This window comes from Furipterus horrens, unplaced genomic scaffold (assembly GCF_987537825.1).
Source record: "Furipterus horrens unplaced genomic scaffold, mFurHor1.1.pri manual_scaffold_5, whole genome shotgun sequence".
NCBI classification, from domain to species: domain Eukaryota; kingdom Metazoa; phylum Chordata; class Mammalia; order Chiroptera; family Furipteridae; genus Furipterus; species Furipterus horrens.
In genome coordinates, this window is record NW_028327175.1 from 169,206,930 (window position 1) to 169,217,341 (window position 10,412).

General features: G+C 43.6%; 1 pseudogene; it reads right to left on the reverse strand.

Moving 5' to 3' along the window:
- Positions 1 to 2,820: 2,820 nt before the first annotated feature.
- Positions 2,821 to 9,802, reverse strand: LOC150010358 (mannose-binding protein A-like; annotated as a pseudogene).
- Positions 9,803 to 10,412: the final 610 nt, after the last annotated feature.

Here is a 10,412-nt window from a genome sequence, read left to right on the forward strand (position 1 = left end):
GCAACAACAGGGCTGAAAGGTTGCTCAAAGTCATCCCCATTCCTGGAATCCCAAAGGGAATGTGCTGCTTGAGGCCTCAAAGGTCTGTTTTTGGAGTCCCTTGCTTCGTTAAGTCTCCTGTGCAAGAGATGTAATCATCATTGTCCCTTAGTGAAGGGAACTGCCTGCCCTCAGCCCTTGACAGAGGGAGAGAGAGACTGTCTGGTGAGTCACCATGAATACATAATTTCCTTCTGGTTCCAGGTCCTGGTAAACCTGGACTAACTGCAGGTGCTATATTTGGACTCTCATGAGAATCCTGTATTTTTAGACTAATGCCATCTTTTCATGAGCTAACCTGCATTGGCCCCACTGCTTTCTTATAAGAATTGAGAAGTGAATATAGGGAGGTGTTTGCCTCAGTTCTAGATTGAGGGAAGAATAGTAGCAAGTGGAGATATTTAGAGAGAGGAGCTCTGAAAAGATTTTCTGGTTCTAGAATGGTAGGAACAGGTGAAGGAGAAGCCTGAGAGGGGAGTGGAAGAATTTGAGCTTGCCTGCGGATTTTTATGGTGTTTCTCTGACTGAGGCAGGGATCATTACATTCTGTGAAATATCCATGTGAAGTACATGACTGTGTCTTCTACAGTTTTATAGCTAAAGATACTGTCCCTTGTGCACAGTATGAACAAAGACGACATTCCCCTCAGGGTAGACCATAATCTTTGTCACCCCTTATATAAAATAGAAATAATTACGTATTGGTTACCTGTCTGTTTTCTCAATATTTTTTCTGGGCTATGAGAAAATCAGGTGTAACTTTCATGCTTGGTTGCAGTAATTCTTTTCCTGAGTCATAGTATGTATATCTTCTTAAAAGTTTCTGGTCTTTCCTTTGCATTGCCCCCAAGTACAATTCTTAAAAAAGAGCCCAATAGGATCGAAAATTCAGTGATGTGACAGATAGGCTTGGTGTGCTAGAGACCAAGGACACAGGTCATGTCACCTTTGTCCTACCAGCCCCAATGCTTTTATCACGTCCCAGTCCAACTCTCAGCTCTGTCCTGAAAGTCCTGTAGAAGGAGCACACCTGGAGGAGACTTCTCTCTATATTCACTCCTCCCTACACAATCCACTCATCCATTTTGGAATTTTTGGTGTGCCCATTCAATAAATACTCATGAAGCACTAACTAAATATGAGGCACTCTCTCTGGTAGATAAGATACACAGAAAAATAAAATGAAAAACTGATTTTAATGAAAACGTTTCATGGAGGTCCCAAGGACCAATTTCATTTTGTGAATTGCATAGAATTGGAGTTGTGATTCACTCTCTCCCCACAGTTTGCTGCACAGGCTCTGCAGAATCTCAGCCCACAGCCCCAGAGATTGCTAAAAATCATGGTGTGTTTCGGAATAGAACTGTAGTCTGACAGTGTCAGAATCCCAATCAGAGGGAGGTTTGAGTTGCGATTGGATGACCCACAGGGTGTGACACTCACTGTTGGGGGGGGGGGTTTCCTCCCGCTTCTACTAATAATGGACTCATTGACTTATAATGAGATGAGGATGTCACAGAAGGAAGAGGATGCAGGACACAGAGAGCCTGAGACTTATAGAGCCCTATGAAGAGGGTTGTCAGGAGTCTTCCTGACCATTGGCCTCCCCCAGTGAGGATACAGCATGTGCCAAAATATCAAATTAGTTTCCTAAAATATGCAGGGAGGATAGGCTGTTGTTTTTCCCCAAGACCATCCTAGTAACTATAAGGGGGCCACAGGATTAGGGCAGGATCAGGAGATTCCTAGGACTAATCATTGTTACCTGTGTTGGTGTGGAAGAATAAACTGTTCTATAGAAAGTAACCTCACAGAGTGATGTGATCATGTATTTCTCACTGGACAGGTCATGGTGAATAGCCTCACTGAAGGCATCTAAATTTTTTTACTAAAAGATTTAATTTTGCCTTAAGCAAACCATGTCCATTGTTTCTGGACATCTAGGTTAACACACCTTTGAAATGCCTCTTTTCAGACCCTTCAGGAGAAACCACCTTCAAGGCCACACATAATCTTGTTATCTTGTAATCCATTCACCACCTTGCTTTCAATCACCTTCAGGTAAGCGTCCTTACCTTCCTTTCTTAATTCCAAATGCATAAAAGAAGCTGCAAATTGTCATTCTGAGAAGCATTTTCTCGGTCTGTTGTCTTGCTTTCAGGAGATCCTTTGTTTGGTTCAAATAAGCTTTTATAAAAATTCTGTACAGGTTTGGATGTTCTAAGATTGTAATTGGGTATTGCCAGGCGTTCCAGTCTGGTGGTGAAAGTTTTTCTGCTACAGCTAATAAACAACTAAAGACAGTATCCATGTCATAGATAGGGCTGGGCTAGCTAGCCATGAGAAGGAATTGAGGGCAGGAGAGTTTGGCATGAAGTAGTGGAGACACTTGGAAAAAAAGGAATTGGATCTCTTGGAAGTTGAGATTTGCTGCTGACTCTGACACCTTGTGGTGCTGCATTTGTTCTTCTGGTGGGCTGCAGTGTCCTCACTGAAAAGGAGAGGGCTAGACTTGGCCCTTTCTATGGTTGACTATAATCCAAAGCTATGCTTGCAGGCAGCATAGAGGGTGTCCTTTGCCACAAAGTGGACCAGAAACCCTCATGTTCCACTTTCAGCCTCTTTTCACTTCCTCATCCCACAAATACATCCCTTCATTTTCCTCTTATCCCCATGAAGGAATGAGTCAAAACTTGCATGAGGAAACCATCATTGAATTCTCTTTTAGAGCAGCAGAGAGCTCTGCAGAGAGCCAAGGGGGGGGATGAGGAACCCTCATCTTCAGGCTGGGAATTCACAGACAGCCATGTAGGAGGAAGAGCAGGAGATGTCATTCCAGACTCCGTCAGTTTTAAGGACCACAGAATCCTCCCCTGAGCCATAGTCATTAGGCTCACCCTCCTTCCAGTTGCTGAAGGTCAACCTCCCTCCTGTCACATATACAAACCGGCCTTCGGTCACTTCATCTGTGGTGCCCAGGAAGGCACTGTCCTTGGCCACATCCTGGATGGCTTTGTTCTCCTTGGCCATCTTGGGGCTGGCCATGGTGGCCTGGAGCTCAGTGCACAGAGTCTTCATCTTGGAAAAGGCATCTTTTCACCATTGGTCACATAGAGCTTCTTTCCAGATCTTTTTCCCAAGGAGAAGGTTTGCACTGAAATCACAAATGATAGGTGGAGTTGACTTGGCTTAGAGCCTAGCCCAGAACTGTAGGTAAAAAGGCCCTTGTCTGGGGACTGAGGACTCTGAAAAAAGAGCCTAGGCTCAATCACGTGACCACCTGAACTCAGGTCCTAGTAAGGAAGAACTCCTCAGTGGTAGAGCAAGGCCCTGGCAGAAAGCGTGGCCTCTCCTGGGATATCCGACCCTTGAGACAGTCATGCATTACAATCTGTGCTAGTGTAGGTGGACATAGGTAAACATACTTAGGCCTCACTCTCAGATAAGCAGAGGTATGGACAGCCATATGTATACAATGGATGCTGAGGAAAAGTGAAGATTTTTGAGTCAGCCATCCTCCATATAATCTTTCCTTCTCTACTTCTCAGGTGTGTGCTGTTGAGTGAATCATCTACAACTGTTGGATCTATTTTTTCTCACCTGTAAGTAAAATAAGTATAATACCCACAAATATTGTGGTGAGAGGATTGAATGAAACCATATTATGAGAATGCCAACCTAGTACAGACCCTTGTATATAATGTGTCCACAAATGTTAGTTATCTTCGACCCTCCAAAAATTCTAAAGCAGACTGAAGAAAAAGTGAGAGTCAGGAACACACTGTAGCAGAAAAAAGTCTTACGTTTTTGGTGTGGTCCAATTTTGACTTTAGGTTCCTTATCTCTCTAAGTTAGCCAGCTTAGTCTCAGCAACTGCAAAGCAATAAGGAGAAGGGTATTTATTGAGATTAAGACCCAAAATAGTAGAGCAGTGTATTTTGGAAAAAAAAAAAAAAGCTTATTAAGACGTATGTTTATCCAGAAAAGTTTTAAAATGAAAGCAGAAAAACTGTATTCCTGCCTTCTGAGATATAATTTATAACTCTTTTAAATGATAATTATGAAACTACTACTACTAATAATAACATAAACTATAGCTCTGGTTCCTTTACGTACTGCTTAAATATTGTATTATAATTATTTAAAAGAATAGGCCTAACACATTCTTTTTGAACATATTTTAAAAAAATATGCTTTATTGATTATGCTGTTACAGTTGTCCTAATTTCTTTTCCCTTTGCTCCCCTCCACGCAGTGACACCCGTCCCTTCAGTTGTCCCCCCCTCAGTCCACGCCCATTGGTTATGCATATAGTTCTCCACATCTTCCTATCTACTCCACTTCCTCCTACTATGCTTCTTAATTCCTGTACCATCTCCCTCCCTTTTCCCCTTTTCCCGTCTCTGCTGACCTCCCCCCAAAATGTTCCTCACACCTATAATTCTTTCCCCACTCTCGTTGCCTACTTAGTTTGCCTTTGTTTCGATTCCCTAGCTTTTGTTGTTGGTTGTTGTGATACAGTTTTCATTTTAATGTTCATAGTTTTGATCTTCTTTCTCCTAAACAAGTCCCTTTAACATTTCATATGACAGTGGTTTGGATCTGATGAACTCCTTCAGTTTTACTTGGTCCTGGAAGCACTTTCTCTGCCCTTCTATTCTGAATGACAGCTTTGCTGGATAGAGTAATTGTGGTTGTAGGTTTTTGCTTTTTGGTACTTTGAATATTTCTTGCCAGTCTCTTCTTGCCTGCAGAGTTTCATTTGAGAAATCAGCTGAGAGTCTTAGTGGGACCCCTTTATATGTAATTCTCTTCTTCTCTCTTGTTGCTTTTAAGATTCTCTCTTTATCCTTAATTTTTGACATTTTGATTATAAAGTGTCTTGGTGTGGTTCTCCCTAGGTCCAGTTTTTTTGGAACTGTCTGTGCTTCCTGGACTTGTAAGTCTATTTCCTTCCCCAAGTTAGGGAGGTTCTGCTTCATTATTTTTTCACATAATTTTTCAATTTCTAGTTCTTCACCTCTGGCAGCCCTATGATTTGGATGTTGGCCCGCTTATAGCTGTCCGATAAGTTTCTGAGTCTCTCCTCATTTTCCTCACTTCTCATTTCCTCTTTCTGCACTGGTTGACTGTTTGTTCCTTCCCTATGTTCTGATTTGTTGATTTGATTCCTGGTTTTCTTTCCCTCACCACTAGTTTCATATGTGTTTTTGTTCATTTCAGCAGGACTAGCCTTCATTCCTTCCCCATCATGTTTAAGATCTGCTGTTAGGTCTGTAAGCATTTTTATAACCAAAGCTCTGAACTGAGCCTCAGAAAGATTTCCTATCTGCTGAGCTGTTAGATTATATATTTGTCATCTGGTCAGCTGTATCACCGGGATCTCTATCATGATCTATGCCATTCTGACTGTTTTGTGTTTACCTTTGCTTCCTGGGCAGGGCTGTCACACCTCCTATGCTATAGGGGGCAGAGCCCCGTGCACTTGTCACAACCAGGCATCCCATCTCACCAGGCTGTGGCATTTTCTGCGGGGGTGGGGGTCCAAGATGGATTCCTGTCGTTCACTCTCCACTGAGAGACCGGGAGCCACCTCCTCTGTCCCCACCCTCTCCGGCCTCACAGTCAAAGGCAATGGAGGTTTATCTTCCCTGGCTTTGGAATCGCAAGCTGACGAGTGTGGTCTGCAGCCAGGGGTTCTCCCTAGGCGCTTCTCACCTCTCCCTAAATACAGGTGCCTGTGCTTATCGCTGTCCAACCTCCATTGCTGTTGCTGCGGCAGACAGCACAGCTTAAACTCTCCTCCCCGGCTTCACCCCTCCTACCTGTCCAGATGAGCACCACTTCTTTATAACTTCATACGTTGGACTTCCATTTATTTTCTGGAACTTCTGGTTATTTCTGGTTTTGTGGTAGTTGTACTCCTTTTTAGTGAAGGGAGACGAAACATGTCAGTCTAGGCCTCCATCTTGGCCGGAAGTCTCCTGTGTTTGTTTCCTTCTGTGTCCCAGGGAGAGCTGTCACTCCTACTATGTTGTAGGGGGCGGAACCTTAGGTATTGGTCAGTAACGGGCAACCTGTTTCACCACATTGTGGCGTCGTATGCGGGGGAGGGGTCTGAGAGGGGATAATGCCACTTGCCCAGCATTCACCCCTTTTCCAGGCACTTCTCCCACTTCCGCACTGGACTGGCGTCCCTCTAGCTGCTGCCCTGGCCATTGTTCCCAGAGTGGGTGGGTCTGCAGATGTTCTAGGACAATGGGGGCCCTTTAAGCAAGTGGACTCTGCTGAGACCAGCAGTTTCTTCTGTCACCCTAACCCCCATTGGTCTGCACAGTCAGAAGCAATGAGGCTTGATTTTCCCCAGCGCTGGGACAGTGAGCTGTGTGGTCTGGTCTGGTGCCAGGAGCGCGCCTCAGGTGTCCCTCCCAACTTCTTCAAATGTGTGACTGCGCTTTCCACTGGCCTGCCACTGCACCACTGCTGCCACCAGCACATCTCATCCTCTCTGCCCTGGCTCCACCCCTCCTAACTGTCTGGATGAGTATTTCTTCTTTATATCTTTGTTTGCTGGACTTCCATGCAGTTTGATTTTCTGGATCTTCTGGTTGTTTCTAGTCTTGAGGTAGTTGTATTCCTTCTTAGTTGTGGAGGGAGATGCAGCATGTCTGTCTACGCCTCCATCTTGGCCGGAAGTCTTCTTTTTTTCTTGATGAGTCTGGTTAAAGGTTCATCAATTTTGTTTGCATTTTCAAAGAACTAGCTCTTGGTTTCATTTATCTTTTATAATGTTTTTTTTAGTCTCTATGTCATTTATTTATGCTCTGATCTTTATCATCTATTTCTTTCTATTCACGTTGGGCTTTGTTTGTTGTTGTTTTTCTAGTTCTTTCATGTGTAGGATTAGATTGTTTATTTGAGATTTTTCTTGCTTCTGGAAGTAAGCTGGTTATGCTCTGAACCTCCCCCCTAGGGTTGTTTTCACTTTGTCCCATAGATATGGGGTTGTTATGTGTTCATTTTCATTTGCTTGAGTGTAATTTTTGATTTGTTCCTTGCTATGTTTTATTACCCACTTATTGTTTAATAGCATGCTATTTAGCTTCCATGTGTTTAAATGTTTTTGATTTTTTAAATTGTAGTTGATTTCTAGTTTCATGTCACTATGATGCAAGAAAATACTTGACATGATTTTAGCCTTCTTGAATTTGGGTGTAGACATCAGGTCCCTCCACAGGACCCAAGTATGGCAGCATGGCCTCTGAAGCAGTCAGAGTCTGTACTGTGAACTCCCTAGGCTGCTGCTTTAACTACAGGAGTGCTCTAACCTGGGAGGGTGCTTTCTGAGTCCCCCAGGCAAAGTGAATTCCCAGTGATCCCACTGCCAGATGCTACACAGATTCCTCTTCCCATCACTGTTGGTTTAGATTGGTGATCACAGAGTGATGCTGAGACCCCATGCTCATGAGGGAAGGAGTACCGCAGCTGGGATAACTCTCCACTTCTCCTCTACTGCTACACCTGTGTGCAGGGGCTATACATTTCTAAATTATAACCTTTCTTACCAGAATCCATGTAGCTTCTTCTGTAATCCTTGGTTATAATTTCATATTAGCTAGACTTTAGTTGGTTGTTCAGGTTGATTGCTCTGTAATTTAGCTGTAAATCTGGTTTATTTTTTGAGAGAGGCTATGAAATAATCCAGATTCCACAATTACAAGAACAGACCAAAGAAACTGAACTAAGTCATCTGGGGATCCACTATTACTTCTATTTTCTAAAAACTATTTCTAGTGGGAGATTTATGCTGAGGAAATTGTGTGGTTATCAGCTTAGTGCTTAGGTTGGATGACTTCTATTCTGAATGAATTCCACAAAAACATTATTTTATACAGGTATTAACAAAGTTTAAGAGCTTATGTGCACTGGCTAGCTTCTTTACTGCAGAACTATGGCTTGAGCCAACCCCGCATTAACATAATCCCTTTCTGTTCTTTCACTTTTTCTTCCTCTAAAAAGGGACTGATCCACTGCACAAAATTGAAAAATAAGTGAGATCAGCTTTGTGAAGTGCTAATAGCAACCACTTAATCACGTAAGGTTTTTATAACCTTACCAACTTTCCCTCAGTCTCTGTGTCGTAACCTCTCTCAGCTTAGGATTTTGAGAGCAATTAAGTCCCACCAGGCCCAAAATTTACTGTGCCATACAGATGTCAGCCAAGAGCAGTACTACCTCTCCCATTATGATGTTACACACCTAAAACTTAAATAAAGCATAAAACATCACTCCGTTCTCCCAAAGAAGTGGAATGGAATGGGCACCATCTACCAGCCCTACAGCATCCCAATTTGAGGTAATCAAAGCTTTCCTCCATGTATACAGTAGTCCCTCTCTATATCGCGGTTCACTTATCATGGCCTCACTGTATCGTGGGATTTTAAAAAGTATTATATTTAATTATTTATCATGGACTTTTTGGTATATTGCGGGATTTTGTGGTACTGTATACATATGTTGTTAAAGTTACATAGGTTTAAGAGTGTAGAGTATGTCTAAGGACATAAGTAGTGTTTATAAAAGTGTGGAAGAGGTTAATAAGGGACTGGGAATGGTTTATAAGTGTGGGAAGGGTTTATAAAGTCTTAAAATATATATAAATACTAAAATAAATGTAAGGTTCCTACTTCGTGGATTTTCACCTATCATGGTGCGGGGGGGGGGGTGTTCTGGAATGTAATACCCACGATAAGTGAGGGAATCACTATATTCTAACTAGACAGAGATGTAAAATCATAGAACAGAAACCACCTTTGAAATTTTTCAGTTAAACACCTCCATTTTACATATGGGGAAATCAGGACAAAGGTCGTAGATTTCACAACGAAGAACACTGTGGACAAACAAACACACTTCTAATCCTCAGTCTCCAGGATCTACCGGGAAATATCCAAATAGTTTTGCCTTCATTTAAAATTATACCAACTCAGTCCCCAACCTACTTTTCCAGAAGTTTTGCCTGTTATCTTTTAAAGGAACTCCGTCAGCCAGACAAAAGTCATTCCTCCTCTCAGTAGAGATCACCTGCCTTCTTGGATCCAGACCCCTGCCAAAACATTTATATCCTCTCTATTCCTTCTTACCAATTAAATCCTACCCATCCGTTAGGTTTATCTCCGTTCCCTAAGCAAGTCCAACTGCCTCAGACATTCTGCTTCGGGAGCCCTACGCTGCCTCTGCAGGCCTACGGCAGTCTGTAAACCTGGCTTCCTCACGAGTTCTGAGACTGGGGTCAATCACAGTAACCCTGGAGCAGAGAGAACCCAAAGGCAGGAACACTCTAAACTAGAAACAGGCCTACGAACCCGTGAAAGTTCCACTTATTCCAGTAACCTAGGAAATCCCAAAACGGTGACTAACGAGGGCAAGGGCCTGGCTGCACAGAAGTAGGTGGTGGCAGCCTTGCCGGCCTCGGACTTCGCTACCACCATTTTGAAAGACCAAGTAGCTGGTTTCTCAGGGCCTCCACTGGCAGACAAGTGCGCCTGCCTCTTTTTCCAGGATCTACTCTCTCCCTCAGCTCCCAGCGCGCGGGTGTGGGATTGTGCCTGCACGACCATCCCTCCTTTCAGGCCCGGATCCTGAGTTGAATGGGGCACTTGCGACCCTCGCTGCTTTTACCGTAATAGCCAAAGGAGAGGTTGATGGCGGTGAACCAGAACAGGCTGCCCCTCTGGAAGTATGCCTCACGGTCCGCATCCATCCCCGTTGTCCTCATCACTGCAGCACAACCTTGGAAATGCAAAGCAGGGTACATACGGCTTCCTATGTGGCTAGGGGGCAGGGCCTCCATGAGTGCTCCTCCCTCCTCCATTCTCTCTTCTCCCTCCCCCCTCCCTTGTCCTCCCTCCTTGGCGGGAGAAGAATTTAAGGTTTCTGCAACTTCGAGAGCAATTCTTGCTGGATCCTGCCTGGTAGGCTAGGCATCATCTGCAGGGTAGGTGCCCCCCAACACCAAAACAAACAAACAAAGAAACCTATGTCACTTTCCCATATTTAAGATGAAGATGTGGAAATAGGTACTGCTTTACATACAAGTCTAATAACCACGAGTCTAATTTTTGAACTCTGATTGGCTGGCACTGTGAGAAATAATGATCTTCCTTTTCATCAGATGTGGGATCCACAGGGCACAGCAGTTAGAAACAGGAGCTGTGGAGTAGATTTTCTGGAGTTAAGCCCTGGCTCTGCCACTAGTTTTTTTGCATAAACTGAGACTAGTTACCTAACCCTTAATTTATCTCCTAACTCGTCCTCTCCTTATGTGACAGGGGCCGCTAAATTCTTTTATCTTCCAGGTATGCTGTATTGCC